Source organism: Rattus norvegicus, chromosome 1 (genome assembly GCF_036323735.1).
Source record: "Rattus norvegicus strain BN/NHsdMcwi chromosome 1, GRCr8, whole genome shotgun sequence".
NCBI lineage: Eukaryota > Metazoa > Chordata > Mammalia > Rodentia > Muridae > Rattus > Rattus norvegicus.
In genome coordinates, this window is record NC_086019.1 from 107,239,421 (window position 1) to 107,252,090 (window position 12,670).

Genomic DNA, 12,670 nt, shown 5'->3' on the forward strand with positions numbered 1-12,670 from the left:
TACACTAATAAACCCCCACTTATTGTTCTGTAAGACACTCAAATAAACTAATTGGTTCAACAAGCAAAACTTTGGTAGAAATATTACTTTGCTCTTCATGTGTTTCCTGGGTAAGTAGATATTTATTCACATCTCCTCTGCACAGTTAAACAGTTCACTTGGTACCCAGACAGTGAACAGAATCAGAGAGTTTTAGAGGTGTGTGGTCCTACAATTAAGTTAACTAAGTGAATCTGGCATTCCGAAATGCACTTGACTCTCTGTGGTCAAGAGCAGAAGGTTAAGGTTTCAGTATAATAAATACTTTACACACTTTAAATTCTTTCTCAGCAGACACTAAGATACTTCGGGGGATTGCAGGAATATTAGAAGCTCTATGATGCTAAACAAGTAAGTCAGTAAGAGGGATGTCTTATTCCTTCTCGTTACCATGTGCTTCCTGTCTTACATAGTGCAATCTTTCATCTTTTAGTTTGTGCTCTGACTTCCATTATATTCTGCTCAGGTTAATGGTACCAAACAAGCATGAACCAAACCCTTGAAACATAAATATATCAATATCATGCAGTTTTTATCACTATTGCTTTGTAGTAGAGCTTGAGGCGAGGGTTGGTGATTCCCCCACCTGTTCTTTTACTGTTAAGAATTGTTTTTGCTATTCTGGGTGTTGTTGGGTTTTTTGTGTGTTTGGAGATGAATTTGAGAATTTCTCTTTCCATGTCTTTGAAGAATTGTGTTGGAACTTTGATGAGGATTGCATTGAATCTGTAGATTGCCTTTGGTAGGGGGTCATTTTTACTGTGTTAATTCTGCCAATCCACAAGCATGGAAGATCTCTCCATTTTCTGAGATCTTTTTGGATTTCTTTCTTGAGAGATTTGAAGTTATTATCATAAAGATCTTTCACTTGTTTTGTTATAGTTACCCAAAGATATTTTATATTATCTGTGACTATTGTGAAGGGAGTTGTTTCCCTAATTTCTTTCTCAGCCTGTTAATCATTTGTATAAAGGAAGGCTACTGATTTAGAGTTAAATTTATATATGGCTGCTTTGCTGAAGTTGTTTATCAGCTGCAGAAATCCTCTGGTAAAATTTTTGGGGTCGATTATGTATACTACCATGTCATCTGCAAATAGTGATAACTTTATTTCTTCTTTGCCAATTTGTATCCCCCAATTTGATCTCTTTTTGTTGTATTATTGTTCTAGCTAGCATGTCAAGTACTATGTTGAATAGATATGGGGAGAGTGGGCATCTTTATCTTGTCCCCTTTTTTAGTGGGATTGCTTCAAGTATCTCTCTATTTAATTTGATATTGGCTGTTGGTTTGCACTAAATTGCATTTATTATGTTTAGGTATAGGCTTTGAATTCCTGATCTCTCTATACTTTAAACAAGAAGAGGTATTTTATTTTGTCAAATGCCTTTTTTTTTATTAACTTGAGTATTTCTTATATACATTTTGAATGTTATTGCCTTTCACGGTTTCCAGGCCAACATCTCCCTAACTCCTCCCTCCCCTACTTTATGGGTGTTCCCCTCCCCACCCTCCCCCCATTGCTGCTCTCCCACCAACAATCACGTTCACTGGGGGTTCTGTCTTAGCAGGATCAAGGGCTTCCACTTCCACTGGTGATCTTACTAGGATATTCATTGCTACCTATGAGGTCAGAGTTCAGGGTCAGTCCATGTATAGTCTTTAGGTAGTGGCTTAGTCCCTGGAAGCTCTGGTTGCTTGGCATTGTTCTTTATATGGGGTCTCGAACCCCTTCAAGCTCTTCCAGTTTTTTCTCAGATTCCTTCAACGGGGGTCCTGTTCTCAGCTCAGTAGTTTGCTGCTGGCATTCGCTCTGTATTTGCTGTATTCTGGCTGTGTCTCTCAGGAGCGATCTACATCCGGCTCCTGTCGGCCTGCACTTCCTTGCTTCATCCATCTTATCTAATTGGATGGCTGTATATGTATGGGCCTCATGTGGGGCAGGCTCTGAATGGGTGTTCCTTCTGTGTCTGTTTTAATCTTTGCCTCTCTATTCCCTGCCAAGGGTATTCTTGTTCCCCTTTTAAAGAAGGAGTGAAGCGTTCACATTTTGATCATCTGTCTTGAGTTTCATGTGTTCTATGCATCTAGGGTAATTCAAGCATTTGGGCTAATAACCACTTATCAATGAGTGCATACCATGCGTGTTTTTCTGTGATTAGGTTACCTCACTCAGGATGATATTTTCCAGTTCCAACCATTTGCCTACGAATTTCATAAAGTCATTGTTTTTGATAGCTGAGTAGTATTCCATTGTGTAGATGTACCACATTTTCTGTATCCATTCCTCTGTTGAAGGGCATCAGAAGTCTTTCCAGCTTCTGGCTATTATAAATAAGGCTGCTCTTAACATAGTGGAGCATGTGTCTATTTTATATGTTGGGGCATCTTTTGGGTATATGGCTAAGATAGCTGGGTCCTCGGGTAGTTCAATGTCCAATTTTCTGAGGAACCACCAGACTGATTTCCAGAATGGTTGTACCAGTCTGCAATCCCACCAAGAATGGAATGGAGGAGTGTTCCTCTTTGTCCAAATCCTCGCCAGCATTTGCTGTCACCTGAGTTGTTGATCTGAGCCATTCTCACTGGTGTGAGGTGAAATCTCAGGATTCTTTTGATTTGCATTCCTATATAAGTAAAGATGTTGACCATTTCTTTAGGTGTTTCTCAGCCATTCGGCATTCCTCAGCTGTGAATTCTTTGTTTAGCTCTGAAACCCATTTTTAATAGGGTTATTTGTCTCCCTGCAGTCTAACTTCATGAATTCTTTGTATATTTTGGATATAAGCCCTCTGTCAGTTGTAGGATTGGTAAAGATCTTTTCCAAATCTGTTGGTTGCTGTTTTCTCCTAACAACAGTGTCCTTTGCCTTACAGAAGCTTTGCAGTTTTATGAGATCCCATTTGTCGATTCTTGATCTTAGAGCATAAGCCATTGGTGTTTTGTTCAGGAAATTTTTTCCAGTGCCCATATGTTCAAGATGCTTCCCTAGTTTTTCTTCTATTAGTTTGAGTGTATCTGGTTTGATGTGGAGGTCCTTAATCCACTTGGACTTAAGCTTTGTACAGGGTGATGAGCATGGATCGATCTGCATTCTTCTACATGTTGACCTCCAGTTGAACCAGCACCATTTGCTGAAAATGCTGTCTTTTTTCCATTGGATGGTTTTGGCTCCTTTGTCAAAAATCAAGTGACCATAGGTGTGTGGCTTCATTTCTGCGTCTTCAATTCTATTCCACTGGTCTATCTGTCAGTCTCTGTACAATACCATGCAGTTTTTATCACTATTGCTCTGTAATACTGTTTGAGTTCATGGATAGTGATTCCCCAGGAAGTCCTTTTATTGTTGAGGATAGTTTTAGCTATCCTGGGTTTTTTGTTATTCTAGATGAATTTGCAAATTTTTCTGTCTAATGCTTTGAAGAATTCGATTGGTATTTTGATGGGGATTGCATTGAATCTGTAGATCGCTTTTCGTAAAATGGCCATTTTTACTATATTAATCCTGCCAATCCATGAGCATGGGAGATCTTTCCATCTTCTGAGGTCTTCTTCAATTTCTTTCCTCAGTGTCTTGAAGTTCTTATTGTACAGATCTTTTACTTGCTTGGTTAAAGTCACACCAAGGTGCTTTATATTATTTGGGACTATTATGAAGGGTGTCATTTCCCTAATTTCATTCTCAGCTTGTTTCTCTTTTGTGTAGAGGAAGGCTACTGATTTATTTGAGTTAATTTTATACCCAGCCAGTTTGCTGAAGTTGTTTATCAGCTTTAGTAGTTCTCTGGTGGAACTTTTGGGATCACTTAAATTTACTATCATATCATCTGCAAATAGTGATATTTTGACCTCTTCTTTTCCAATCTGTATCCCCTTGATCTACTTTTGTTGTCTGATTGCTCTGGCTAGAACTTCAAGAACTATATTGAATAAGTAGGGAGAGAGTGAGCAGCCTTGTCTAGTCCCTGATTTTAGTGGGATTGCTTCAAGTTTCTCTCCATTTAGTTTAAAGTTAGCAACTGGTTTGCTCTATATGGCTTTTACTATGTTTAGGTATGGGCCTTGAATTCCTATTCTTTCCAGGACTTTTATCATGAAGGGGTGTTGAATTTTGTCAAATGCTTTCTCAGCATCTAATGAAATGATCATGTGGTTTTGTTCTTTCAGTTTGATTATATAATGGATCACATTGATGGTTTTCCGTATATTAAACCATCCCTGCATGCCTGGGATGAAGCCTACTTGATCATGGTGGATGATTGTTTTGATGTGCTCTTGTATTCAGTTTGCCAGAATTTTGTTGAGTACTTTTGCGTCGATATTCATAAGGGAAATTGGTCTGAAGTTCTCTTTCTTTGTTGTGTCTTTGTGTGGTTTAGGTATAAGAGTAATTGTGGCTTCATAGAAGGAATTCAGTAGTTCTCCATCTGTTTCAATTTTGTGGAATAGTTTGGATAGTAGTAGTATGAGGTCTTCTATGAAGGCCTGATAGAATTCTGCACTGAACCCATCTGGACCTGGTCTCTTTTTGGTTGGGAGACCTTTAATGACTCCTTCTATTTCGTTAGGAATTATGGGGTTGTTTAAGTGGTTTATCTGTTCCTGATTTAACTTCGGTACCTGGTATCTGTCTAGGAAATTGTCCATTTCCTGCAGATTTTCAAGTTTTGTTGAATATAGGCTTTTGTAGTAGGATCTGATGATTTTTTGAATTTCCTCTGATTCTGTAATTATGTCTCCCTTTTCATTTCTGATTTTGTTAATTTGGACACACTCTCTGTGTCCTCTCATTAGTCTGGCTAAGGGTTTATCTATCTTGTTGATTTTCTCAAAGAACCAACTTTTGGTTCTGTTGATTCTTTGTATGGTCCTTTTTATTTCTACTTGGTTGATTTCAGCTCTGAGTTTGATTATTTCCTGCCTTCTACTCCTCCTGGGTGTATTTGCTTCTTTTTGTTCTAGAGCTTTTAGGTGTGCTGTCAAGCTGCTGATGTATGCTCTCTCCTGTTTCTTTCTGCAGGCACCAGTTTTAGGCCGTGGTGGTCCGATAGCACTCATGGGATTATTTCTATCTTTCTGTACCTGTTGAGGCCTGTTTTTTGACCAATTATATGGTCAATTTTGGAGAAAGTACCATGAGGAGCTGAGAAGAATGTATATCCTTTTGCTTTAGGATAGAATGTTCTATAAATATCTGTTAATTCACTTGGTTCATGACTTCTCTTAGTCTGTCTATGTCTCTTTTTAATTTCTGTTTCCATGACCTGTCCACTGATGAGAGTGGGGTGTTGAAATCTCCTACTACTATTGTGTGAGGTGCAATGTGTGCTTTGAGCTTTAGTAAAGTTTCTTTTGTGTATGTAGGTGCCCTTGTACTTGGAGCATAGATATTTAGGTTTGAGAGTTCATCTTGGTGGATTTTTCCTTTGATGAATATGAAGTGTCCTTCCTTATCTTTTTTGATGACTTTTAGTTGAAAATTGATTTTATTTGATATCAGAATGGCTACTCCAGCTTGCTTCTTCCGACCATTTGCTTGGAAAGTTGTTTTCCAGCCTTTCACTCTGAGGTCGTATCTGTCTTGTCTCTAAGGTGTGTTTCTTGTAGGCAGCAGAATGCAGGGTCCTCATTGGGTATCCAGTTTGTTATCTATGTCTTTTTATTGGGGAGTTGAGACCATTGATGTTGAGAGATATTAAGGAATAGTGATTATTGCTTCCTGTTATATTCATATTTGGATGTGAGGTTATGTTTGTGTGCTTTTCTTCTCTTTGTTTTGTTGCCAAGATGATTAGTTTCTTGCTTTTTCTAGGGTGTAGCTTGCCTCCTCATGTTGGGCTTTACCAATTATTATCCTTTGTAGTGCTGGATTTGTAGAAAGATATTGTGTAAATTTGGTTTTGTCATGGAATATCTTGGCTTCTCCATCTATGTTAATTGAGAGTTTTGTAGGATACAGTAACCTGGGCTGGCATTTGTGTTCTCTTAGGGTCTGTATGACATCTGTCCAGGATTTTCTGGCTTTCATAGCCTCTGGCAAAAAGTCTGGTGTGATTCTGATAGGTCTGCCTTTATATGTTGCTTGACCCTTACTGCTTTTAATATTCTTTCTTTATTTTGTGCATTTGATGTTTTGACTATTATGTGATGGGAGGAGTTTCTTTTCTGGTCCAATCTATTTGGAGTTCTGTAGCCTTCTTGTATGGTTATGGGTATCTCTTTCTTTAGGTTAGGGAAGTTTTCTTCTATGATTTTGTTGAAGATATTTACTGGTGTTTTGAGCTGGGAGTCTTCACTCTCTTCTATACCTATTATCCTTAGGTTTGATCTTCTCATTGAGTCCTGGATTTCCTGTATGTTTTGGACCAGTAGCTTTTTCTGCTTTACATTGTCTTTGACAGTTGAGTTGATGATTTCTATGGAATCTTCTGCTCCTGAGATTCTCTCTTCTATCTCTTGTATTCTGTTGGTGATGCTTGTATCTACGGCTCCTTGTCTCTTCCTTTGGTTTTCTATATCCAGGGTTGTTTCCATGTGTTCTTTCTTGATTGCTTCTATTTCCATTTTTAATTCCTTCAACTGTTTGATTGTGTTTTCCTGGAATTCTTTCAGGGATTTTTGTGATTCCTCTCTGTAGGCTTCTACTTGTTAATTCATATTTTCCTGCGTTTCTCTAATGGAGTTGTTCATGTCTTTCTTGAAGTCCTCCAGCATCATGATCAAATATGATTTTGAATCTAGATCTTGCTTTTCTGGTGTGTTTGGATATTCCGTGTTTGCTTTGGTGGGAGAATTTGGCTCCAATGATGCTATGTAGTCTTGGTTTCTGTTGCTTGGGTTCCTGTGCTTGCCTCTCGCCATCAGATTATCTCTAGTGTTACTTTGTTCTGCTACTTTTGACAGTGGCTAGACTGTCCTATAAGCCTGTGTGTCAGGAGTATTGTAGACCTGTTTTTCTGTTTTCTTTCAGCCAGTTATGGGAACAGAGTGTTCTGCTTTCGGTCGTGTAGTTTTTCCTATCTACCGATCTTCAGCCGTTCCTGTGGGCCTGTGTCCTGATTTCACCAGGCAGGTCGCTTGGACCAGAAGAGTTGGTCTTACCTGTGGTCCTGAGGCTCAAGTATGCTCGTGGTGTGTTGCTTATGAGCTCTCCGTGAGTGCAGCACCTAGGAGGACCTGAGCCGCCCTTTCCAGGAGGCCCCGTGCACCGGGGTCCCAGATGGCGTTTTGTGTTTTCCTCTGGAATTAGAGATGTGGGCAGAGTGTAGTCTCTTCTTGTTTCCCAGGCGTGTCTGCCTCTCTGAAGGTTTAGCTCTCCCTTTCATAGGATTTGGGTGCAGAGAGCTGTTTATCTGGTTGGTCCCTTAAGGTTCCGGCAGTGTCTCAGATGCAGGGGACCTGCTGCTCCTGTGCCCTTATCCAAGGGAACCCAGAGGCCGTATACAGTTTCCTCTTGGGCCAGGGATGTGGGCAGGGGTGGGCAGTGTTGGTTGTCTGTTCTGCTCTGCAGTCTCAGGAGTGCCCACCTGTCCGGGCGGTGAGCTCTCTCTCCCATGGGGTTTGGGAGCAGTGAGCTGGGGGCAGGGATCCGAGAGGTTGGGAATCCTGCTAAAAACTGGAAGTGTCTGGTCCTAGAGGAATTTTGCCTCTGTGTGTCCTGAGGCCACCAGTCAGGTCGCTTGCAGCAGAAAAGTTGGTCTTACCTGTGGTCCCAAGGCTCAAGTTTGCTGGTGGGGTGTTGCTTATGAGCTCTCCACGGGGGCAGCGTCAAATGCCTTTTATGCATCTACAAAGATGATCATGTGATTTGTTTTAATTTGTTTACATAGAGGATTATGTCAATGGATTTTTGTATATTGAACCAACCTTGCATCCCTGGGATGAAGCCTACTTGATTGTGGTAATTGATGATGGTTTTGATGTGTTCGTGGATTCGGTTTGCAAGAATTTTATTGTGTATTTTTGCATTTACATTCATAAGCAAGATTGGTCTGAAGTTCTCTTTTTTGGTTGGGTCCTTGTGTGGTTTAAGTAACAGAGTAATGGAAGTTTCAAAGAATGAAACTATGTAGTGTTCCTTCTGATTCTATTTTATGGGACAGTTTGACAATTATTGGTATCATGTCTTTTTTGAAGGTCTGATAGAATTCGGAACTAAATCCATTTGGCCTTGGGCTTTTCTGTTGTTGTTGTTGTTGTGAGGTTTTTTTTAATGACTTCTTCTATTTTTTTATGGGATATGGGCCAGTTTAGAAAGTTTACTTGCTCTTGATTTAACTTTGGTATGTGATATCTGTCCAGAAAAACCATCCATTTCATCTAGATTTTCCAGTTTTGTTGGGTATAAGCTTTTGTAATAAGATCTGATGATTTTTTGAATTTCCTCCATTTATGTTGATATGTCTCACTTTTCATTTATGACTTTAAATTTGGATACTGCCTCTGGGCCCTTTAGTTAGTTTGGCTAGGAGTTTATCTATCTTGTTGATTCTTTCAAAGTACCAACTTTTGGTTTTGCTGATTCTTTGTATTGTTTACTTTGTTTCTATTTGACTTCAGTCCTGAATTTGACTATGTCCTGCCCTTTCTTCCTCTTGGAATTTGCTTTTTTTGTACTAGAGCTCTCAGGTGTGCTGACAAGTTAGTTGTGTAAGATCTCTTTAGTTTCTTTACTAGTGCACTTAGTGCTATGATTTCCCTCTTAGCACTGCTTTTATTGTGTCCCATAGGTTTGGGTATGATATGTTAACACTTTCATTAAATCCTAGGAAATCTTTAATTTCTTTATTTATCCCTGACCAAATTATCATTATGTAGAGAGATGATCAGTTTACACATGTATATGGGATTTCTGATACTTTTGCTGTTTCTGAAGACCAGTTTTAGGACAGCTTTAGCTTTGTCTGATAAGATGCATGGGATTATTTCAGTCTTCTTGCATCAGTTGAGGGTTGTTTTGTGACCAATTATATGGTACATTTTGTAGAAGGTATCATGAGGTACTGAAAAGAATATGTACTCTTTTGTTTTAGGGTGAAATGTGCTGTAAACATCTGTTAAATCCATTTGGTTCATAACCTCTACTAGTTTCAGCACGTTTCTGTTTCGTTTCTGTTTCAATGATCTGTCCAATGGTGAGAGTGAGGTGTTGAAGTCTCCCATAATTATTGTGTGTGCTTCAATGTGTGTTTTGAGCTTTACTAAAGTTCCTTTTATGAATGTGGGTGCCCTTGAATTTGCAGTATAGATGTTCAGAATTGAAACTTTCTCTTGGTGGATTTTCCCTTTGGTGAATATGAAGTGACTTTCCTCATCATATTTGAAAACTTTTGATTGCAAGTTTATTTTATTGGATATTAGGATGGCAACTCCAACTTGTTTTTTGGGACCCTTTGCGTGGAAGACCTTTTTCCATTCTTTTACTCTGAGATGGTGACTGTCTTTGTTATTGAGGTGTGTTTCTTGTATGCAGCAAAATTCTGGATCTTGTTTGCGGATCCACCGTGTTAGCTTATGTCTTTTTATAGGTGAGTTGAGCCCATTAATATTGCGAGACATTAAAGACAGATGACTGTTTTGTTTGTTTTTGTAGGTAGCTTTATGTGCTTGCAGTTTTCTCCTTTTGGATTTGTTGTGAGATGCTTAATATATTGTCCTTTCTTTGGTATAGGTATTGTCCGTGTATTGGAGTTTTCCTTCTAGGATCCTCTGTAGGGCTGGATTGGTAGATAGATACTGTTTGAATTTTGGTTTGTCTTGGAATGTTTTGGTTTCTCCATCTCTGTTGATTGAGAGTTTTGCTAGGTATAGTATCCTGGGCTGACCTTTGTGTACTCTTATAGTCTGTGTGAACTCTGACAAGGCTCCCCTGGCTTTCTTAGTCTCTGTTGAGAAGTCTGGTGTAATTCTGATAGTTCTGCTTTTTGTATGTTACTTGGCCCTTTTCCTTTGCATGGTATTAGTACAGAGACAGACAGGTTGATCAATGGACTATAATTGAAGACTCAGAAATAAAACCATACCCTTACACACACTTGATCTTTGATGAAGAATCCAAAAATATTCAACAGAAGAAAGAAAGCATCTTCAATAAATGGTGCTGACTTAACTGGCTGTCTGTATGTAGAAAAATGAAAACAGACCCATATTTGTCCCCATGTGCAAGGCTGAAGTCCACGTGGATCAAGGAACTCAACGTAAAACTAGATATATTGAATCTGTAAGAAGAGAAAGTTGGAAAGAGCCTTGAACTCATTGGAGCAAGGGGAAATTTCCTAAACAGAACGCTAATGGCTCACCATCTAAGGTCAAGAATTGATAATTGAGACCTCATGAAGCTGGAAAGCTTCTGTAAGGCAAAGAACCTAGCCAAAAAGACGAATCAGCATTCTATAGAATGGGAAAAAAATCTTCACTAACCCCATATCTGATAGAGGACTAATATCCAAAATATATAAAAATTCAAGAGGCTAACCATTGAAACACCAAATAACCCAATAAAAAATGGGGTATAGAACTAAACCAAGAATTCACAATAGAGGAATATTGAATGCCTGAGAAGCACCTAAAGAAATGTTCAAAGACCTTAACGATCAAAGAAATGTCAAAATGATCCTGACATTCCACCTTACACCCGTCAGAAAGGCTAAGATCCAAACCTCAGGTGATAGTGGAGAGAGGGAACTTATTGAATCCACCTGCAGAAGAAAGACATGCAAGTGAGCGATGGAGTTGCTATCCCATAGCCTGAGTTCTGATTCATAAGTTTTCCTGTCTTAAAGAAATGCAGGTATGGAAATGTTGAAGAGTCTGAGGTTCAGCAACAGGCCCAATGTGGTATCAAGCTCAAGAGGAGGGCCCAAGACCAGACACCATTATGGAGGCTATGAGGCATTCTCAAAAAGGGACCTAACATGATTGCCCTCCAAAAGGCCCAACAAGCAGCTGAAAAAGTCAGATGCAGATATATACACACAACCAGTGAACAGAAGCTGCTGACTCCTCTTGTTGAAGTAGGGAAAAGCTGGAGGAATTTAAGGAGAAGGGCCACCCTGTAGGAGGATCAGCAATCTCAATTAAGTTGGACCCCTGAAATCTCTTACACACTAGATCACCAACCAGGCAGCATACACCAGGTGAGATGAGGCCTATAACACATATCCAGCAGAGGACTCCCAGATCTGGGTTCAGTCAGAGAATATGCAGCTAACCCTCAAGAGACTGGAGGCACCAGGTCTGATAGGGTGGATGGGGTGGGGGACCTCCATGTGGAGATAAGGGGGGGGTGTGGGGGGATGGGGAGGAGGTATGAGATATGGAACCCTCAGTAGTTGGACCAGGAGGGGAAGAAAATATGCAGGGTAAAAATTAATTAATTAATTAATTGAAAAATAAAAATATAAAATTTAAAAAGCGTAATTATAAGTAAACTGTTTTCATTTGCTTATTCTGAAAAATAGTTGATCACAGTGAATCAGAAACTAACCCAGCATATTTTCTGCTTAGTATGCTGATGTGCCTTAGCACTAAGTCATTCTGATGACTCTTCTCCCCAGTGTACCATTTGTAGGTGACACAGAGGTTATTGAGCTCACAAATATACACCAGAGAATTAAATATTCTTAAACATTCAGGGTTTTCTCTTTAAAGGGAGAGAAGTGCAACTTTTTATCTACCAGAAGGTTGAAAGCACATGTAATTAATAGCCTAGTGAACTTTGTATTATCTCTGTGATGGACACCATACTAGCCACACCCTCAGACCTTATCCTGAGTTTCCATTTCTGTCAGTCGATTTCTAGAACCCTTCAGTATGGAATATGTCACATGTTTTGTACAAAGCCTTTTAATGTTGTCATATCTTAAGGTGTATTGCACAGATGGAATTTTTTTGGATTGAAAATTTTTCTTGTGGATTCAGTATTTCTTTTCCGAATGATTTCATTTTATGTATTATTCTCTCTCTCTCTCTCTCTCTCACTGTGTGTGTGTGTGTGTGTGTGTGTGTGTGTGCGTGCATGTATGTTATATCTAAGGTCTTTGTGTATTTCAGATTTCCTGGACACCACTAGCATTGAATCCTTCTGGAAATGGAGTTGCAGTTGGTTGTGATCTACCTGGTATGAAGGCTGGAACCAGCATCTATCCTCCACAAGAAGAGTATGTGCTTTTAATTCATGAATCACATCTCCCACCTTGTCTCTCATTTGGGTCTTCACAATTTTATTGTGGTGAGTTGCTATGTGTATCTCTCCATGTCTCTTCATTTCTACAAGACTATCAAGTTTTCAGCATCTATATGCTCGAAAAATAAATCCTTTGCATTTCAGTGGCATCAGTCCTGAATTATTTTTCACCAATGATATTGTTTATTTGAGTCTTAGATCTCTAAGTTAATCTGGATGGATTTTTTTCAGAAAAAAAAATCCTTTTTACTTAGAGTCCTGTGTGTTCACTGTTGCTGTGCTTAAATTATTACTTCTCTGTTCTTTATTACTTATTCCCTTCTACTAATTTTGATATTAGTTTTATTTTTCATTTTATAGCTTCTTGAGATGTTCAGATATTTTTTCAGTATTTTCTTATTTATTTATTTGAGGGGATGCTTCACAAATCTATGGTATACATCTAGA